The sequence below is a fragment of the Hylobates moloch genome, unplaced genomic scaffold (genome assembly GCF_009828535.3).
Source record: "Hylobates moloch isolate HMO894 unplaced genomic scaffold, HMol_V3 SCAFFOLD_15, whole genome shotgun sequence".
Taxonomy (NCBI): Eukaryota; Metazoa; Chordata; class Mammalia; order Primates; family Hylobatidae; genus Hylobates; species Hylobates moloch.
The window spans coordinates 12,630,348-12,651,189 of NW_026652290.1; the positions used below are offsets into that span (position 1 = coordinate 12,630,348).

Here is a 20,842-nt window from a genome sequence, read left to right on the forward strand (position 1 = left end):
AATGAAGTAAATGAAGTAAATATTACCTCATTCGATTTCAAATTAGGGGGAAAGTCAATAATAGTGACACCTTGTTGGTTTATAAGTATGTAACATGACCTGTTCTTCTCAACAAGGAATTGCTTTCCTGACTTCTGCACTCAGAAGGTATCTTTAAAAAATAATTTCCCATTAGTATTAGTGCACACTGGGTATGTTTTGCAGGTTTTTTTTTTTCCTGAGATAGGGTCTCACTCTGTCATCCAGGTTGTGATCACAATCACAGCTCACTACAGCCTTGACTCCCAGGAGCAAGCGATCCTCCCATCTCAGCCTCCCAAGTAGCTGGGATTACAGGTGTGCACCAAAACACCCAGCTAATTTTTTATTTGTTTTTGTAGAGATGTGCTCTATGTCGCCCAGGCTGGTGGTCTGGAACTTCTGGACACAAGCAATCCTCCCGCCTAGGCCTCCCAATGTGCTGGGACTACAGGTGTGGGCCATCACAGCTGGCCATTTCACAGTTCTTATTGCTATTTGCTTATGGTGCCAGAAAGGTATTGCTGAGTTTCCACTTTTGAAACTAATTCTTTTTTAGTGACATAAATCACTGTGTGATATAGTTAGCCTTTGAACAACATGGATTTGAACTGCAGGGGTCTACTTATAAGCAGACTTTCTCCCACCTCTACCACCTGAGACAGCGAAGACCAATCTTCCTCTTCCTCCTCCTTAGCCTGCTCAACTTGAAGACTATGATGAAGAGTTATATAATGATCCACTTGCATTTAATGAATAGTAAGCATTATGATTTTCTTAACAGTTTCTCTAGCTTTCTTTATTGTAAGAATACAGCATATTAACACATATTCCATACAAACATATCTTAATTGACTGTTTATGTTATCAATAAGGTTGCTGGTCAGCAGTTGGCTATTGCTAGCTACGTTCTTGGGGGGAGTCAAAAGCAACATAGTGAGACCACATCTCTACAAAAACAAACAAAAAATTAGCTGAGTGTTTTGGTGCACATCTGTAATCCCAGCTACTTGGGAGGCTGACATGGGAGGATACACAGATTTTTGACTGCAGAGGGGATCAAGCATCCCTAAATTCCACATTGAAAAGGGTCAACTGTGATTGATATTCATTTACTAAACATAAGTCATTTATTTTAAAAATTAAAATGAAGTTCCAATTTCCTAACAAGTCATTCATTATAATGTGACTATAAAGAAAACATACAACTTACTAACTTAAAAATATCTTTTTCTTATTTATATAAAAATATCATATAGGATTTTAGGGACCATAATTTTTTTTCAGACCAGATTGTTTGAAAAAAATAAATGACCTGCAGTTAACTTTTTAAATAACTGTGAAATCTAACCTACCAACAAAGAAATGAAGAGAAAAATATACAACTTACACACAGGGATTTTTTTAAACTGTTCTTTCATGATCAAAACTTCCTTACTCTTACTTTTTAGTTATCTATGGTAGGACCACCAAAAATAATTCATTATTGAAAGTCTTACCTGGATCGTTATTGAGGAAGACTTTCAGGTGTCTGTTCTGTCTTATATTCAGGAATTAGGTGCCAAATGCTATGGATAAAAATGTATTAAATGAAATTACTATTTTAAAACAAATATATTAAATTTTTAGAGTGTTTCAAACAATATCAGAGTTAACATCAGAACTTTAATTATCCCACATACTTCAGTTTGTGAGTTCTACCAACTTCTCTTTAAGCTTCTAAAGAAGAAAAAAAGATGAAGTACTCATGAATTGAAGGGAGTATAGCTCAGTAAATTAACTCACATTAGCTTGGCATAATGGAAAGTGTCCTAGCTCTATTACCAGCAGCTATTTGTTCTCTGACAAGTTGCTTCTCTTAGGCTCAACGTATTCTTCTAAAAAGCAAGGATTTTACTGCCTTATGTCACTAGGTTGTTAAAGATTTAACGACATAACGTTTTGTAAATGCTCAGAGAAACAGTGAAGCAATGAAATAATTTGTTCTTGAGCTTTACTGCTGAAACTGTTTTGGAATTGCAAATAAAATCCAATGTGTATTTTTTCAGGGGTTCTCATATTCAAATGTTGCCGTTTTCTGAAATTGTTATCAAGTTCTAGTTTTGTGTATTAGTTGTTCTATTCTTTGTGGCTTATAATTTGGGGCATCACAACTATTTCATAGTTTGTAACTAAGTTTACTTATAAATATATTATTTCATCAAACTAGATAACATCACTGTCCACTATTACTGAGCTCATCAATCACACCAAGGGCAGAAAGCTAATAGATGTCAAGACCTAGCTTGGACTACTGTTCGATACAGACTTGAACTTGGCAGATCTTTGTTAGAATGATGCTCGATCCCCATGTTCATCTCGAACTGACATGGAAAACAACATTCTACTTTTTTGTTTTCAGTTCCATGAAAGAGATGCAAGTTGACATTCTCTCATTTCTGAGATACATACTAACAATATATTTGCACACAACATCCCACATGTTACACAGCTCCATTCTCACTCCATAGATCACCTTACTACATATTTTTGTAATGAAAAATCACAAATTTAATATTAGGTGACACCCAGTTTGCTTTGACTCACACTTTCTTTGGAGCTAGTCAGCAAATAGTCAAATGAACTTCCAGTGACTGCACAAAATATGGACCACTTCACAAATCTGTGCATCATCTTTATGCAGGGGTCATGCTAATCTTCTCTGCATTTTGTTAAAATTTGAGTATATGTTTCCTGCTGAAGCAAGTACGAAGCTCTCCTTTTATACACAGATACTCGTGAGTCATGCATGGATGAGGCTCAGTTAGCTCTGTTAAATCCAACTTACTTGAGACTCAGAATTCTGGTGATGGCTTCCTGCCACACTCTGGGGAAGGATAATATGGGACCTTCCATGATCTGAGAAAAGGTACCATACTGGATATAAAGGGGCCTCAGCACACAAGACCTGGTAGCAATGAAAAAAGGAAACTCATCTCTTTCTGCAACACTGTTTGAACTGAATCCCGAGGGCCTAAAGGATAACTTAACATGAAAGTCTTGGCTAAGTCTAGGCTGAGATTAAAAGCATAACAAAATTTTAAAACAAAATAATTCTTACTTTGATTTTCAAAAATACTTTAAGCCAAAGGAAACTCAGGATTCAGAAGAATAGGTATGGCTCATTTTATTCAATACTTAGATTTATAGAATGAATGTAAATCAGGCATTTCCAATTATTAATATTAGTGTATAAGAGTGTTATATATTTTCAAAAGGCAGTTAAAGGTTACTTTTTCCTATTTTCTATCTTCGGAAATGCTTTTCTTTGAAAGGAGGGAGAAAAAAGCTTCCTTTGAGATGAAGTCCTCATACTCCAATTTTAAATCTCTCAGTTTACTCAGGCTGGGCAGCTAAACATGAAGTTTTTTGTTTTTGTTTTGTTTGTTTGTTTGTTTTATTTAAGATGGAGTCTCACTCTGTCCCCAGGATGGAGTGCGGTGGCGCAATCTTGGCTCACTGCAACCTCCGCCCCGCCTCCCAGGTTCAAGCGATTCCCCTGCCTCTGCCTCCGGAATAGCTGGGACTACAGGCATGCACCACCACACCCAGCTAATTTTTGTATTTTTAGTAGAGACGGGGTTTCACCATATTGGCCAGGATGGTCTCCATCTCTTGACCTCATGATCTGCCTGCCTTAACCTCCCAAAGTGCTGGGATTACAGGCGTGAGCCACCACTCCAGGCCAACATTTTTTTTGTTGTTTTTTGTTTTTGTTTTTGAGAGGATGTCTTGTTCTATCACCCAGGCTGGAGTGCAGTGGCGCGATCTTGGCTCACTGCAACCTCCGCCTCCTGGGTCCAAGCGATTCTCCTGCCTCAGCCTCCCAAGTAGCTGGGATTACCGGCGCATACCACTATGCCCAGCTAATTTTTGTATTTTTAGTAGAGACGGGGGTTTCACCATATTGATACAGGCTGGTCTCGAACTTCTGACCTCGTGATCCGCCTGCCTCAGCCTCCCAAAGTGATGGGATTACAGGCATGAGCCACTGTGCCCTGCCAACATGAAGTTTTTAAGGATGGAAGGAACCTTAGCGATAGTAGAATATGTCTGCTATATAATAGGTATTCAGCTTATGTTTCAATAAATTCTCAATAAATTGAGAAAATGGATAAACACATTTGGGAAGTGCAATTTTTTTTTGGAGTCTGGCTCTGTCGCCCATGCTGGAGTGCAGTGGTGCGATCTCGGCTCACTGCAAGCTCCACCTCCCGGGTTCACGCCATTCTCCTGCCTCAGCCTCCCAAGTAGCTTGGACTACTGGCGCCCGCCACCACGCCCAGCTAATTTTTTGTATTTTTAGTAGAGACGGGGTTTCACCGTGTTAGCCAGGATGGTCTCGATCTCCTGACCTTGTGATCCACCCGCTTCGGCCTCCAAAGTGCTGGGATTACAGGCGTGAGCCACCGCGCCCGGCCGGGAAGTGCAATATATATATATGTATGTGTGTGTGTGTATATATATACGTATATATATGTGTATATATGTATATATGTGTGTGTGTATATATATACGTATATATGTGTGTATATGTATATACACGTATATATATATATAATTATTATTTTTTCTTTTTTGAGACGGAGTCTCGCTCTGTTGCCCAGGCTGGAGTGCAGTGGCGCGATGTCAGCTCACTGCCAGCTCCGCCTCGGGGAAGTGCAATATTTTTCAAGAAAACTCCTGTAAAGTAAAGCAACACTTTTGCAATAGTAATAAGCATTTATATTTTCTCCCATCTCACTAAGAGGCCTGGGCCCGACTCCTCCGAGGTTTCCCCATCCCGGGTGCCATGAAGCCTGCGGGCACCAGAAAGCCGGGGTCCCCAACACGACGGTGCGCCCGCCTCCTTCGCCTGGCCATTACCTCTCCTTCCTATCCCTCTTGTCCACGCCAGGGGTCTCCAGGAGCCAGGAGGCGCTCCACCCCAGGGACGGCGCCCGACCGGGCACCTCTGTGGAGCTTGCCGAGATCTTCCAAGAGGACGTCGTGCCAGGGCTGGTCTAAGGCGCCCTCATGGTGCTCGCTGTCGCTGCCATCGCTTTTGCTTAACCAGCTGAAGGAATCCGAGGACCACCGGTCCCCCAGGGAGCTTAAGGACAACTGGTCCTCCTGGTTCCCGACGCTAGGGGTCTTCCTCATGGCGGAGGCTGCGGGCTTCGGAGACCCCTCAGCCCCTCCCCCATTTTCTCCACCCCTGGAGGCCATCAGTAGCGAGCTACTGCCTCGGCCACAACCTCCCGGCAGGAAGGCCCGCGGTTGCCAATCTGTGAAAGGAGCACCGCCAAGCCAGAAATGCCAAACCAAGCGATCACTGCCACTCCAAGCCAAGCGACTACCGCCAAGCCAAGCAACCGCCGCCAAGCCCAGCGACCGCCACCAAGCCCAGCGATCACCGCCAAGCCAAGCGACAACCGCCAAGCCAAGCAACAACCGCCAAGCCTCGCGGGTAAGGCCAAGCCAATCTGTTACGCACCTGTGACGTCACTGCACCGGCAGCTCCAGCCTCCCAGAAAAAACTGCTTGGCCTGCAGGTGGCGCTGCAGCTCCGGCGCCGGCCTGGGCTGGCGGGTCCTCCCTGGGAGGTTTCAGGGTGGCGGCGCCTAGCCTGCCTATCATGAGTGACGCCTCACAGCGCCGCCGGCGCACCTGCTCCTCTGCTTGCCCTGTTCAGGGGTGCGGGCCAGTTCCCGCTCCAGTGCCGCCATCGTTTGGCCGCCCCCGGCTTGGCCACCGCAGCGAAGTTGCCCCAGGGTCCGTGCTGCCAGGACGCAAGCCAAGTCGGATGGCTGGATCAGAGCGGCTGTCCGCCCGGCGGGAAGGGCCTGCCCGACGCCGCTGCCCGCCTAGCTTCTACTCGGCCTGCGCCCGGAGCCAGGGACTAGTTCTGGGCATTCCGCAGCCGCTCCCGCCCTGTGCCGAGTTCGAGACCAACATGGTCAACATAGTGAAACCCCGTCTCCACTAATAATACAAAAATTAGTAGGATGTGGTGGCTCGCACCTGTAGACCCAGCTACTTGGGAGTTTGAGGCACGAGAACTGCTTGAACAAGGGAGGCAGAGGTTGCAGTGAGCTGGGTGCCACTGCATTCCAGCCTGGTGACAGAGTGAGACTCCATCTCAAAAAAAATAAAATAGGCCGGGCGCGGTGGCTCACGCTTCTAATCCCAGCACTTTGGGAGGCCGAGGCGGGCGGATCACGAGGTCAGGAGATCGAGACCACGGTGAAACCCCGTCTCCATTAAAAAAAATACAAAAAAAATTAGCCGGGCGTGGTGGCGGGCGCCTGTAGTCCCAGCTACTCGGAGAGGCTGAGGCAGGAGAATGGCGTGAACCCGGGAGGCGGAGCTTGCAGTGAGCGGAGATTGCGCCACTGCACTCCAGCCTGGGCGACAGAGCGAGACTCCATCTCAAAAAAAAAAAAAAAAAAAAAAAAAAAAAAAAAAAAAAGATTAATAAGAGTATGCCTGACAGATCCTCTCAATCAAACAAGAGGGCCTCTACAAAACTTAAGAATGACTTAACTAGAAAATTCTACTACTTGCCTATCTGGATTTCAGAATTGTTATGAACTAGTGGCTTTTTAGAAATGTCTGTAGAGGTTATCCTCTGCTTGGCCCATTGTATATTGGGTGTGTTAGGAGCAGATAACTATTAGAACAGACATTTCTTCAAAGAAGATATATAAATAGCCAATAAGCACATGACAAGATGCTCAGTGTCATTAGTCACTGGGGGAATGCAAATTAAAACCACAATGAGATACCACTGCATACCAACTAAAATGGACAAAATCAAAGCCACTGACAATACCAAGAGCTGATGAGGATGTGAAAAGAGGAGAATACTCATGTGAAGAGACTGGAATATTGGTAATGGGGATATAAAATGGAACAGCCAGTTTGGAAAAAAGTTTGATGACTTTTTAAGTTAAAAATAAATTTACCACACAACCTACTCTTACATATCTGTCCAAAAGAAATGAAAAACATATGTCCAAATAAAAATTTGCAATGAACGTCCAAAACAGCAACATTCATTATAGCCAAATACTGAAAACAATCCAAATATCCATTAACTAGTGAATGGATAAACAAAATGTGGTATACTCATCAATGAAATACCACTCAGGAACAAGAAGGAATGAACTACTGATACAAGAAACAATATGAACTTCAAAAACAATATTGTTAAGTGGAAAAACTAGATATATAGGACTACGTATTACCCATGAAATTTATAGAAAAGGCCAAAAAAAAAAGATAATTGCTTGCCTGGGGCTCTGGGTATAACTCCATATTATAAAGATATCAATTCTTCCTAATTTATCTATAGATTCAATGCATTCATAATAAAATATCTCAATAGGCACGTACACATGCACACATCACATTTATATGCAAGTAAAAACTGGTGAGCTAATCCTGAAATGTATATGGAAATTCAAAGAACCAAGAACAGCCAAGGCAATCTTGAGGAAGAAAAAGAAGGGCCTACACTACACTATAAAATATCAAGATTTATTTTAAAGCTACAATATTAAGGCAGTGTAGTATTAGCACATAAACAGGCCAATGAACGAAACTAGAAACCAGAAAAAACCTACACAAACAAGATCTCCTGGTTTACAAAAATGGTGCCAAGGGCCGGGCATGGTGGCTCACACCTGTAATCCCAGCACTTTGGGAGGCAGAGGTGGGTGGACTGCTTGAGGTCAGGAGTTTGAGACCAGCCTGACCAACAGAATGAAACCCCATCTCTACAAAAAAAAAAAAAAAAATACAAAAATTAGACGGGCGTGGTGGTGCATGCCTGTAATCCCAGCTACTCAGGAGGCTGAAGCACGAGAATCTCTTGAACATGGGAGGCGGAGGTTGCAGTAAGCCAAGATCACGCCACTGCACTCCAGCCTAGCGACAGAGTGAGACTCCATCTCAAAAAAAAAAGGAGGGCCAACTACAGCAGTGTGAATGACATTTTAAAATAATGCTAGGCTGGGCACGGCTCATGTCTTTAATCTCAGCACTTTGGAAGGCCAAGATGGGCGGATCACTTGAGGTCAGGAGTTCACGACTAGCCTGGTTAACATGGTGAAACCCTGTCTCTACTAAAAATACAAAAATTAGCTGGGTGTGGTGGCGGGAGCCTGTAATCTCAGCTACTCAGAAGGCTGAGGCAGGAGAATCACTTAAGCCCAGGAGGCAGAGGTTGCAGTGAGCCAAGATCACGCCACAGCACTCCAGTCTAGGCGACAGAGCGAGACTTTGTTTAGAAAAAATAAAAATAAAAATAATGCTAGATCAAACACATATCCATTGTGATAGACAGGGAATTAGCCATGCCTCCTACCTCACTTCATACATAAAAATCAATTCCAGATGTACCACATACCTAAATGAGAAAGGTAAAATAAGAAGCTTCTAGAAAATAACATAGATGAGTACTCTCTGATCTTGTAACAGGCGAGGTAAGAAATCTCAAACAGGAAACAAAAAAAAAACCAAGAGTCAGCTGAAAAAACTATATTAAAATTGATAACATTCAACAGAAGATACCAGTTGCTATGGTTTGTCTGCTCCAAAACGCATGTTTAAATTTAATTGCCATTGTAACAATATTAAGAGGTGTGACCTTTAAGAGGTGGTTAGGCCATGAAGGCTTTGCCCTCATAAATAATTATTGCCAAAGTGGATTAGTTATAGAAGGGCTAGTTAGGCCCACTTCTCTTTCTCCCTCCCTCCTCCTTTCTTTCTCTTCTCACTTTCTGCCATAGGATGATACAACAAGAAGGTCCTCATCAGATGCCAGCACCTTGATACTGGATTTCTGAGCCTCCAGAACTGTGAGTCAGGGCCGAATAGAAACAGCTCCAGTCAGCAGCTCCCAGTGAAATCAATGCAGAAGGTGGTTGATTTCTGCATTTCCAACTGAGGTACCCAGCTAATCTCACTGGGACTGGTTAGACAGTAGGTGCAGCCCACGGAGGGCGAGCCGAAGCAGGGTGGGGTGACGCCTCATACAGGAAGTGCAAGGGGTCGGGGAACTCCCTCCCCTAGCCAACAGAAGCCGTGAGGGACTGTGCTGTGAGGGACAGTGCATTCTGGCCCAGTTACTAGACTTTTCCTATGGTCTTCACAACCCACAGACCAGGAGATTCCCTCAGGTGCCTACACCACGAGGGCCCTGGGTTTCAAGCACAAAACTGGGTGGCTGTTTGGGCAGACACCGAGATAGCTGCAGGAGGTTTTTTTTTTCATACCCCAGTGGCACCTAGAATGCAAGTGAGAACCGTTCACTCCCCTGGAAAGGGGGCTGAAGCCAGGGAGCCAAGTGGTCTAGTTCAGTGGATCCCACCCCCACAGAGCCCAACAAACTAAGATCCACTGGCTTGAAATTCTCACTGCCAGCACAGCAGTCTGAAGTCGACCTGGGATGCTGGAGCTTGGTTGGGGGAGAGGCGTCCGCCATTACTGAGGCTTGAGAAGCCGGTTTTCACCTCACAATGGGGAAGTTCGAACTGGGCAAAGCCCACTGCAGATCAGCAAAGTCGATGTAACCAGACTGCCTCTCTAGATTCCTCCTCTCTGGGCAGGGCATCTCTGAAAGAAAGGCAGCAGCCCCAGTCAGGGGCTTATAGATAAAACTCCCATCACCCTGGGACAGAGCACCTGGGGGAAGGGGCAGCTGTGGGAGCAGCTCCAGCAGACTTAAACCTTCGTGCCTGTTGGCTCTGAAGAGAGCAGTGGATCTCCCAGCACAGTGTTTGAGCTCTGCTAAGGGACAGGCTGCCTCCTCAAGTGGGTCTCTGACTCCCGTGCCTCCTGACTGGGAGATACCTCCCAGCAGGGATCGACAGAAACCTCATACATGAGAGCTCCAGTTGGCATCTGGCAGATGCCCCTCTGGGACAAAGCTTCCAGAGGAAGGAACAGACAGCAATCTTTGCTGTTCTGCAGCCTCCACTGGCGATACCCAGGTAAACAGGGTCTGGAGTGGACCTCCAGAAAACTCCAGCCGACCTGCAGCAGAGGGGCCTGACTATTAGAAGGAAAACTAACAAATAGAAAGGAATAGCATCAACATCAACAAAAAGGATGTCCACTCAGAAACCCCATCTGAAGGTCACCAACATCAAAGACCAAAGGTAGATAAAGCCATGAGATGAGGAAAAACTACCACAAAAAGGCTGAGAATTCCAAAAACCAGAATGCCTCTTCTCCTCCAAAGGATCACAACTCCTCGCCAGCAAGGGAACGAAGCTGGACCGAGAATGAGTTTGACGAATTTACAGAAGTAGGCTTCAGAAGGTGGGTAATAACAAACTCCTCTGAGCTAAAGGAGCATGTTCTAACCCAATGCAAGGAAGCTAAGAACCTTGAAAAAAGGTTAGAGGAATTGCTAACTAGAATAACCAGTTTAGAGAAGAACATAAATGACCTGATGGAGCTGAAAAACACAGCACGAGAACTTCATGAAGCATACACAATTATCAATAGCCAAATCGATCAAGCGGAAGAAAGGATATCAGAGATTGAAGATCAACTTAATGAAATTAAGTGTGAAGACAAGACTACAGAAAAAGAATGAAAAGGAACAGTCTCCAAGAAATATGGGACCATGTGAAAAGACCAAATTTACGTCTGATTGGTGTACCTGAAAGTGACAAGGAGAATGGAACCAAGTTGGAAAACACTCTTCAGGATATTATCCAGGCGAACTTCCCCAACCTGGCAAGACAAACCAACATTCAAATTCAGGAAATACAGAGAGCACTACAAAGACACTCCTCAAGAACAGCAACCCCAAGACACATAATTGTCAGATTTACCAAGGTTGCAATGAAGGAAAAAATGTTAAGGGCAGCGAGAGAGAAAGGTCACATTACCCACAAAGAGAAGCCCATCAGACTAACAGCGGATCTCTTGGCAGAAACCCTACAAGCCAGAAGAGAGTGGGGGCCAATATTCAACATTCTTAAAGAAAAGAATTTTCAGTCCAGAATTTCATATCCAGCCAAACTAAGCTTCATAAGTGAAGGAGAAATAAAATACTTTACAGATGAGCAAATGTTGAGAGATTTTGTCACCACCAGGCCTGCCTTACAAGAGCTCCTGAAGGCACCACTAAATATGGAAAGGAAAAACCAGTACCAGCCACTGCAAAAACATACCACATTGTAAAAACCATCGACACTATGAAGAAACTGCATCAACTAATGGGCAAAATAACCAGCTAGCATCATAATGACAGGATCAAATTCACACATAAAAATATTAACCTTAAATGTAAATGGACTAAATGCCCCAATTAAAAGACACGGACTGGGAAACTGCATAAACAGTCAAGACCCATCAGTGTGCTATATTCAGGAGACCCATCTCACATGCAAAGACACAAATAGGCTCAAAATAAAGAGATGGAGGAATTATTTACCAAGCAAATGGAAAGCAAAAAATAAAAAAGGAGAGGTTGCAATCCTAGTCTCTCATAAAACAGACTTTAAAGCAACAAAAATCAAAAAAGACAAAGAAGGGTATTACATAATAGTAAAGGGATCAATGCAATAAGAACAGCTAAGTATCCTAAGTATATATGCAACCAATACAGCAGCACCCAGGTTCATAGTTTTTAGAGACCTACAAAGAAACTTAGACTCCCACACAATAATAGTGGGAGACTTTAACACCCCACTGTCAATATTAGCCAGATCAACAAGACAGAAAATTAACAAGAATATTCAGGACTTGCACTTGGCTCTGGACCAAATGGACCTAATAGACATCTACAGAACTCTCCACCCCCAAATCAACAGAATATACATTCTTCTCGGCACCACATCACACTTATTCTAAAATCGTCCACCTAATTGGAAGTAAAACACTCCTCAGCAAATGCAAAAGAACAGAAATCATAACAAACAGTCTCTCTCAGACCACAGCACAATCAAATTAGATCTCAGGATTAAGAAACTCACTCAAAACTGCAAAACTACATGCAAACTGAACAACCTGCTCCTGAATGACTACTGGGTAAATAACAAAATTAAGGCAGAAATAAACATGTTCTTGGCCAGGCGCGGTAGCTCACGCCTGTAATCCCAGCACTTTGGGAGGCCAAGGCGGGCAGATCACAAGGTAAGGAGATCGAGATCACCCTGGCTAACACAGTGAAACCCCGTCTCTACTAAAAATACAAAAAATTAGCTGGGAGTGGTGGCGGGTGCCTGTAGTCCCAGCTACTCAGGAGGCTGAGGCAGGAGAATGGCATGAACCCGGGAGGCAGAGCTTGCAGTGAGCCGAGATCGTGCCACTGCACTCCAGCCTGGGCAACAGAGCGAGACTCCGTCTCAAAAAAAAAAAGTAAAAATAAAAAATAAAGACGTTCTTTGAAACCAATGAGAACAAACACACAATGTACCAGATTCTCTGGGACACAGCTAAAGCAGTGTTTAGAGGGAAATTTATAGCACCAAATGCCCACAAGAGAAAGTGGGAAAGATCTAAAATTGACACCCTAACATCACAATTGAAAGAACTAGAGAAGCAAGAGCAAACAAAATCAAAAGCTAGCAGTAGACAAGAAATAACTAAGATCAGAGCAGAACTGAAGGAGAAAGACACACAAAAAACCCTTCAAAAAATCAATGAATCCAGGAGCTGGTTTTTTGAAAAGATTAACAAAATAGACCACTAGCCACTAATAAAGAAGAAAAGAGGAGAATCAAATAGACACAATAAAAAATGATAAAGGGGATATCACCACTGATCACACAGAAATACAAACTACCATCAGAGAATACTATAAACACCTCTATGCAAATAAACTAGAAGATCTAGAAGAAATGGATAAATTCCTGGACACATACACCCTCCCAAGACTAAACCAGGAAGAAGTCAAATCCCTGAATAGACCAATAACAAGTTCTGAAATTGAGGCAGTAATTAATAGCCTACCAACCAAAAAAAGCCCAGGACCAGACGGATTCACAGCCGAATTCTACCATAGGTGCAAAGAGGAGCTGTTACCATTCCTTCTGACACTACCCCAAACAATAGAAAAAGAGGGACTCCTCCCTAACTCATTTTACGAGGCCAGCATTATCCTGATTCCAAAACCTGGCAAAGACACAACCAAAAAAGAAAATTTCAAGCCAATATCCCTGATGAACATCGATGCAAAAATCTTCAATAAAATACTGGCAAACCGAATCCAACAGCACATCAAAAAGCTTATCCACCATGATCAAATCAGCTTCATCACTGGGATGCAAGGCTGGTTCAACATATGCAAATCAATAAATGTAATCCATCACATAAATAGAACCAATGACAAAAACCACGATTATCTCAATAGATGCAGAAAAGGCCTTCAATAAAATTCAACGGCCCTTCATGCTAAAAATTCTCAATAAACTAGGTATTGATGGAATGTATCTCAAAATAGTAAGAGCTATTTATGATAAATACATAGCCAATATCATACTGAAGGGGCAAAAGTTGGAAGTATTCCCTTTGAAAATCGGCACAAGACAAGATGCCCTCTCTCACCACTCCTATTCAACATAGTATTGTAAGTTCTGGCCAGGGCGATCAGGCAAGAGAAAGAAATAAAGGGTATTCAAATAGGAAGAGAGGAAGTCAAATTGTCTCTGTATGCAGATGACACGATTGTATATTTAGAAAACCCCATCATCTCAGCCCAAAATCTCCTTAAGCTGATAAGCAACTTCAGCAGTCTCAGGACACAAACATCAGTGTGCAAAAATCACAAGCATTACTGTACACCAATAATAGATAAACAGCCAAATCATAAGTGAATTCCCATTCACAATTGCTACAAAGAGAATAAAATACCTAGGAATGCAACTTATAAGGAATCTGAGGGACCTCTTCGAGGAGAACTATAAACCACTGCTCAAGAAAATCAGAGAGGACACAAACAAATGGAAAAACAGTCCATGCTCATGGATAGGAGGAATCAATATAGTGAAAATGGCCATACTACCCAAAGTAATTTATAGGTTCAATGCTATCCCCATCAAGCTACCATTGACTTTCTTCACAGAATTAGAAAAAACTACTTTAAATTTCATATGGAACCAAAAAGAGCCCACATAGCCAAGACAGTCCTAAGCAAAAAGAACAAAGCTGGAGGCATCATGCTACCTAACTTCAAACTATACTACAAGGCCACAGTAACCAAAACAGCATGGTACTGGTACCAAAACAGATACATAAACCAATGGAACAGACCAGAGGCCTCAGAAATAACACCACACATCTACAACCATCTGATCTTTGACAAACCTGACAAAAACAAGAAATGGGGAAAGGATTTCCTATTTATTAAATGGTGTTGGGAAAACTGGCTAGCCATATGCAGAAAAATGAAACTGGACCCCTTCCTTACATCTTATACAAAAATTAACTCAAGATAGGTTAAAGATTTAAACACAAGACCTAAAACCATAAAAACCCTAGAAGAAAACCTAGGCAATATCATTCAGGACACAGGCATGGGCAAAGACTTCATGATTTAAAAACACCAAAAGCAATGGAAACAAAAGCCAAAATTGACAAATGGGATCTAATTAAACTAAAGAGCTTCTGCCCAGCAAAAGAAGCTATCATAAGAGTGAACAGACAACCTACAGAATGGGAGAAGATGTTTGCAATCTATCCATCTGTCACAGGACTAATATCCAGAATCCACAAGGAACTTAAAGAAATTTACAAGAAAAAAAAAAACCATCAAAAAGTGGGCAAACGATATGAACAGACACTTCTCAAAAGAAGACATTTATGTGGCCAACAAACATACAAAAAAAAGCTCATCACTGGTTATTAGAGAAATGCAAATCAAAACCACAATGAGATACCATCTCACACCAGTTAGAATGGCAATCACTAAAAAGTCAAGAAACAACAGATGCTGGAGAAGATGTGGAGAAACAGGAATGCTTTTACACTGTTGGTGGGAGTGCAAATTAGTTCAACCGTTGTGGATGACAGTGTGGAAATTCCTCAAGGATCTAAAACCAGAAATACCATTTGACCCAGTATCTCACTACTGGGTATATACCCAAAGGATTATAAATCATTCTACTATAAAGACACATGCACACGTATGTTTATTTCTGCACTGTTCACAATAGCAAAGAATTGGAACCCACCCAAATGCCCATCAATAATAGACCAGATAAAGAAAATGTGCCACATATACACCATGGAATACTATGCAGCCATAAAAAAAGGATGAGTTCATGTCCTTTGCAGGGACATGGATGAAGCTGGAAACCATCATTCTTAGCAAACTAACACAGGAACAGAAAACCAAACACCGCATGTTCTCACTCCTAAGTGGGAGCTGAACATGGACACAGGGAGGGGAACATCACACACCGGGGCCTGTCGGGGGTTGGGGGCTAGGGGAGGGATAGCATTAGGAGAAATACGTCATGTGGATGACAGGTTGATGGGAGCAGCAAACCACCGTGGCATGTGTACACCTATGTAACAAACCTGCACGTTCTACACATGTATTCCAGAACTTAAAGTATATAAAAAAAAGAATTAAAAAAACTCTGTACGAATTTAAAAATAAGTAAATACATATGACATTACACTGTAAAAAAAACTTAAGGTATAATTTTTTAAAAAATCAGATACATAACTGTGAGTCAATAAATTCTCTTCATTATAAATCACCCAATCTCAGGTATTCTCTTACGGCAGCACGAAATGGACAAAGACACAAGTGAAAGTGAAAATGCAAGCCACAGAGTGAAAAAAGATATTTTCAATACATGTATTCAACAAAGAATTAGTATCCAGAATATACAAAGACAAATCAACAGTGAAAAGACAGACAAACCATTTTTTTCATACTTAAAAAAGATCAAAGACTCAACCAGAAACTTCACATAAGAGGATATCCAAATGGTCAATAAACATTAAAAGAGATCTTGGTATCATTAGTCATGAGGGAAAATGCAAGTTCAAACTGTACATCTGCCATACCAGAATTGCTAAAATTATAAAAAACTTACAAACCGAGTTTCGGCAAGGATGGAGAGCCATGGGAACTTTCAATCTTGCTAGTGGAAATGTAAACTGGTACAGCCACTTTGAGAAACTTTATCAGCAGTGTCTACTATGATTGCACTTCTAAGTCAACACTCAAAAAATGTGTATACTTGTGTACTAAGAGGCACGTAAAAGAGTATTCACAGTAGAATCACTTGTAATGTCAAAAACCAAAAGTCCAACCACAGTACAATGGATATATAAATTGTGATAAATTCATACAATAATTTTAAAAATCCATTGCTAAATGCAACAACATGGATCAATCTCACAACATAATGTTGAGCAAAAGAAGACAAACAAAAGGGAACGTGCTTTATGAATCAAAAACAATGAAAACGAATCAATGGTAACAATACAGAATAGTGGTTCCTTCTTCAAGAGGTAATAAATGACTGGGAGAGAGCAACAAAGAGTTTCTGGGGAGGCGGCTATATTCTCTATCTTGACCTGGAAAGAGATTTCACGGATACATATATTTTGTAAAACTTCATCAAGCTTTACACTTTGATGTGTCTTGTTGCATGTGTGTTGTATTTTAACAGTTTACCAAAAGACAAAGAATCAACTATAGCTATATTTATTAACATGGATAAATCTGAAAAATACGATGAGTGAAAAGAGCAAGTCTCAAAATAATACATACAGCATGATTCTACTTATATGAAATTCAAAATAAAGTGGGAGATAAATAACTGATTAACACAAACTACAGGACAGTAATTTCCTCTCAAGCAAAGGGAAGAAGAGGCAATCGGAGAAGGGTACCCAGCGGTCTTCTGGAGAACTGTAATATACTATTTATTGGCTAGGTTGAAAGTATAGAAATGTTTATCTTCTAGTGGCTCTTTAAACTGTACCTGTGCACTGTACACATTTTTTGTATGCATGCTATGTTTCACAGCTGTAAAATATTTTAAGAGTAATACAACTACTGAATTATAAATTATCAGATAACCAAAATGAGAACTTCTGATTTCTTGTCTTTTCATTTATCTGAGCAGCAGGTAATACTGTTATATACCATCTGCAGAACAGTCTTCTTTGGGTATATTACTAAATATACTTATGAAACATAAAAATAAATAACAATTAATAATCCAGTAAAGTATCAAATAATGCTGAAAATTAAGAAATGAAAATAACTTCCAATGAGCCACAACATACTTATTTTAATTTTTCAAAAAGAACTTTATTAGAAAGAAAAAGAAAACTAAATGAAAAAAATGAGATGCTTAACAAAACTAGAAAAAGGTGAGCACAGATTCATCAACACTTTAAGACTTCATATTTCCAACTACTTACTTTAAAATGGCGCACTTGATTTTAAAACTTAAAAATAAAAACAAATTTAAAAAATCGTACATTTAAATCATTGTCTTTTAATATATCTCTGACTTAGAACACTCAATATTTAAATTTCATTAAAATTAAATGTTAAAATATACTTATAAGCTGTTATCCATTTTTGTTTATTAAAAAGGACAACCCAAACTGTTCAATATTACCTAACAGAAACTTGTTTGTGAAATTAAAAGATGTTATTACAAAGCCTCACTCATTAAAAGAAAGAAAAAGAGAAATGTGACTAAATTGTCAGAAAGCTCACTTACTGGGGGAGAAAAAAGCCTAAGAGAAATAATGGCCTAAGGACCATTATTTTCAAAGCAGCTCCATCCCAGTTACAAATAGTTGCCACTTGGCCTCATCTTAGTAAATACCTAAGAGTGACATTTAATTAGCACATTAATGTTGAAAATTAATGAGTAGCTAAGTGGTTTTATATGTGTGAAATGTTATATTTTATTGAGTACTCTAAGAAGCAGTTTTCACTTCTCATTTATGTAGCAGTCCTATTTCTAGAGTACAAGGTTAAGTGTCTATCAGCAAGTGTCCACTGTATAAAAGATTGTCAAATTAGTCAGATTTGGCCAGGCACAGTGGCTCACACCTGTAATCCCAGCACTTTGGGAGGCCAAGGCGGGAGGACCATTTGAGGTCAAGAGTTGGGAGCCTACCCTGGCCAACATAGTGAGACCCTGTCTCTACCAAAAATACAAAAATTAGCCAGGCGTGGTGGCAGGCACCTGTAATCCCACCTACTCGGGAGGCTGGGGCAGGAGAATCACTTGAACCCGGGAGGCAGAGGCTATGGTGAGCCGAGATCGTGCCACTGCACTCCAGCCTGGGAGACAAAGTGAAATTCCATCTTGCCTTACAATTCTGTGAAAAATGTTTTGAAGCTTCTTGTTAATGGCTTGTAATTATTTTATGTCTTTTCAGTATGTCTTCTTTTTCATCCGTAAATTCCTCTCAAATAAGCAGAAGCAATGTGTTTCTTCCACTGTAAAGCAGTGTTTAAAGGTTAGAGTTTATTTAACATTACTCCTCTTCACCCTACCGTAACTTTTAAAGTTTTCAGTAAAAATATACACATATATATGTGTGTGTGTGTGTGTGTGTGTATATACATATTTATTTATAAACAGTTTCTTTTTTGTTAGTAGGAGCTCCTCTGACAGCAGAAATTGACCAAGAGAAGAGCAACTAGATGTTGACCATGGGTGATCATCACCAAAAAAGGGAGCTGCCCATGAAATGCAAGTAAGCACAGAAGAAAGGTCTCCCATGTGGCAGAGCCAGTTTCTATGAACCAGCACCCAAGCCCTAGTCCCCATCCCCACCCCACATCCCCACCGAGACAGAGAACTGGCCACCAGCTCTCCATCTGGTCAGTCAGATCTTGCAATGGCCAAGCAGACTCAGATCTGGTACTGTTCTGCACAACACAGTAGCTCCTAATCACATGTGGCTATTTAAGTTAATTAAAATTAGAAATTCAGTTTTTCAGTCACACCAGCCACATTTCAAGTGTTCAATAGTCATGTTTACTGGTGACGACTGTACTGGACAGCGCCGCCTATAGAACATTACCATCAGAAAGTTCTATTGAACACTACTGTAATCCCAGCACTTTGGGAGGCCTAGGCAGAAGGATCATGAGGTCAGGAGTTCAAGACCAGCCTGGCCAAGATGGTAAAGCCCCGTCTCTACTAAAACTACAAAAATTCTACTGCTGTAGAACACACATTTGCCCAAACATCAGGGTTATTCACAAATAAAATGAATGTACTTTTGGCAGGTAATATTTAAGAAGGTTTTACTAAGAAGGAAAGGTATTGATTGGCTCCCTGATAAATTATCCAACAATTTCAGGAGCAATTTATAATGTTAGTATAGTATCATTTACATATAAAAATGGAGTTTAGCAAAGTAAAAAGATTCTTTTGTGTGCCCAGACTAAAAAATTAAATCAATATTTTTAAAGTGAAAAATGTTTGCTCACATAGATTAACTTCTTCAACCACAAGTGGGTTTTCATTATACTTGATCACCATCTGCTGGCCATGTTATTAAACTGCACACATAAATGAAATGATAGCTATATTGGGGTAAGACATACAGAATACCAGCTTTTTGCCACAATGCATTCCTGGAAAACCACATCATAAAGAGGATCATTATAAAGCAAGTCACATATTCCATAAGGGCAGGACCATAATTAGAATCTTCATTCCAAACTAAAATCTAGCATCAAATAACCCATGGGAAAATCTCATTAAAGCAAAGATGTAAAAACTATAGTCCTCTATAATCATTTAAGATAGGATAATTATTCTCCAAGTTCTTTCTTATAGGTATGAACACACGTATTATTTAGATGACCCAACATGAGTTAAAAGATAAATATAATTTATATAAAATTAGCCTAAATCTGATATGGTAAAAATGGTAGGTAGTTAATAATAATTATTTGCACTCTCCTAGAAATCCTAAGCAATCTGGTGTAGGCTCCTAATAAAATGGCACCTAAAGAAATCTAATCAAATGCCTTCTTTTTCATCAATAAATTCCTCTCAAATAAGCAGAAACAACGTGTTTCTTCCACTGTAAAGCAGTGTTTAAAGGTCAGGGTTTATTTAACATTACTCCTCTTCACCCTACCCTAACTTTTAATCAAAGTTTTCAGTAAAAATAATAAGTGCTATTAAATCATTTTTTTACATCTTTCCCTATCCCAGAACCTAACTGCACTTTGGTGATAAGCTACCAGACCACACATACTTCACTGAAAAGACATAAAATAATTACAACCCATTAACAAGAAGCTTCAAAACATTTTTCACAGAATTGTAAAGCAAGAATACAACCTATTACTTTTGTGTTGTCTTTGAGATAAAGCATGAAGAGTATATAGATGATGTGAACTAAAATCAAAATATTAGTTACCGGCCGAGCATGGTGGCTTACACCTGTAATCCCAGCACTTTGGGAGGCCGAGGGAGGGGGATCACCTGAGGTCAGGAGTTCGAGAACAGCCTGGCCAGCAAGATGAAACCTCATGTCTACTAAAAATACAAAAAAAAAAAAAAATTAGCCAGGTGTGGTGGCACACGCCTGTAATCCCAGCTACTCAGGAGGCTGAGGCAGAAGAATCGCTTGAACCCGGGAGGCAGAGGTTGCAGTGAGCCGAGATTGTGCCACTGCACTCCAGCCTGGGTGACAGAGCAAGACTCCATCTCAAAAAAAAAAAAACAGTTACTTAGGCAGCTTCAAATATACGGCATGAAAAAATGTAAACAATGAGGCCAGCCACTGTGTTCCTTCTATCCTTGAAAAAGAGGCCTGTTATGTTGTT

At 40.9% G+C, this 20,842-nt stretch overlaps 1 long non-coding RNA gene and 1 other non-coding gene across 5 annotated transcripts in view; both read right to left on the reverse strand.

Annotated features, from left to right (window-relative positions):
* LOC116483627 (uncharacterized) overlaps positions 1-20,842 on the reverse strand; it is a 59,108-nt gene that overhangs the window by 5,778 nt on the left and 32,488 nt on the right. For 3 of the 4 annotated variants that reach the window (XR_009210107.1, XR_009210108.1, XR_009210104.1), the window contains exon 5: positions 1,518-1,586. This is a non-coding gene — a long non-coding RNA (uncharacterized LOC116483627). Of the gene's footprint in view, positions 1-1,517; positions 1,587-18,418; positions 18,488-20,842 lie in introns of those variants that run through there. The other variant, XR_009210106.1, reaches the window with a different exon arrangement.
* LOC116484448 (U6 spliceosomal RNA) lies at positions 2,657-2,761 on the reverse strand. The gene has a single exon (XR_004252603.1). It is a non-coding gene; the product is annotated as a U6 spliceosomal RNA (small nuclear RNA).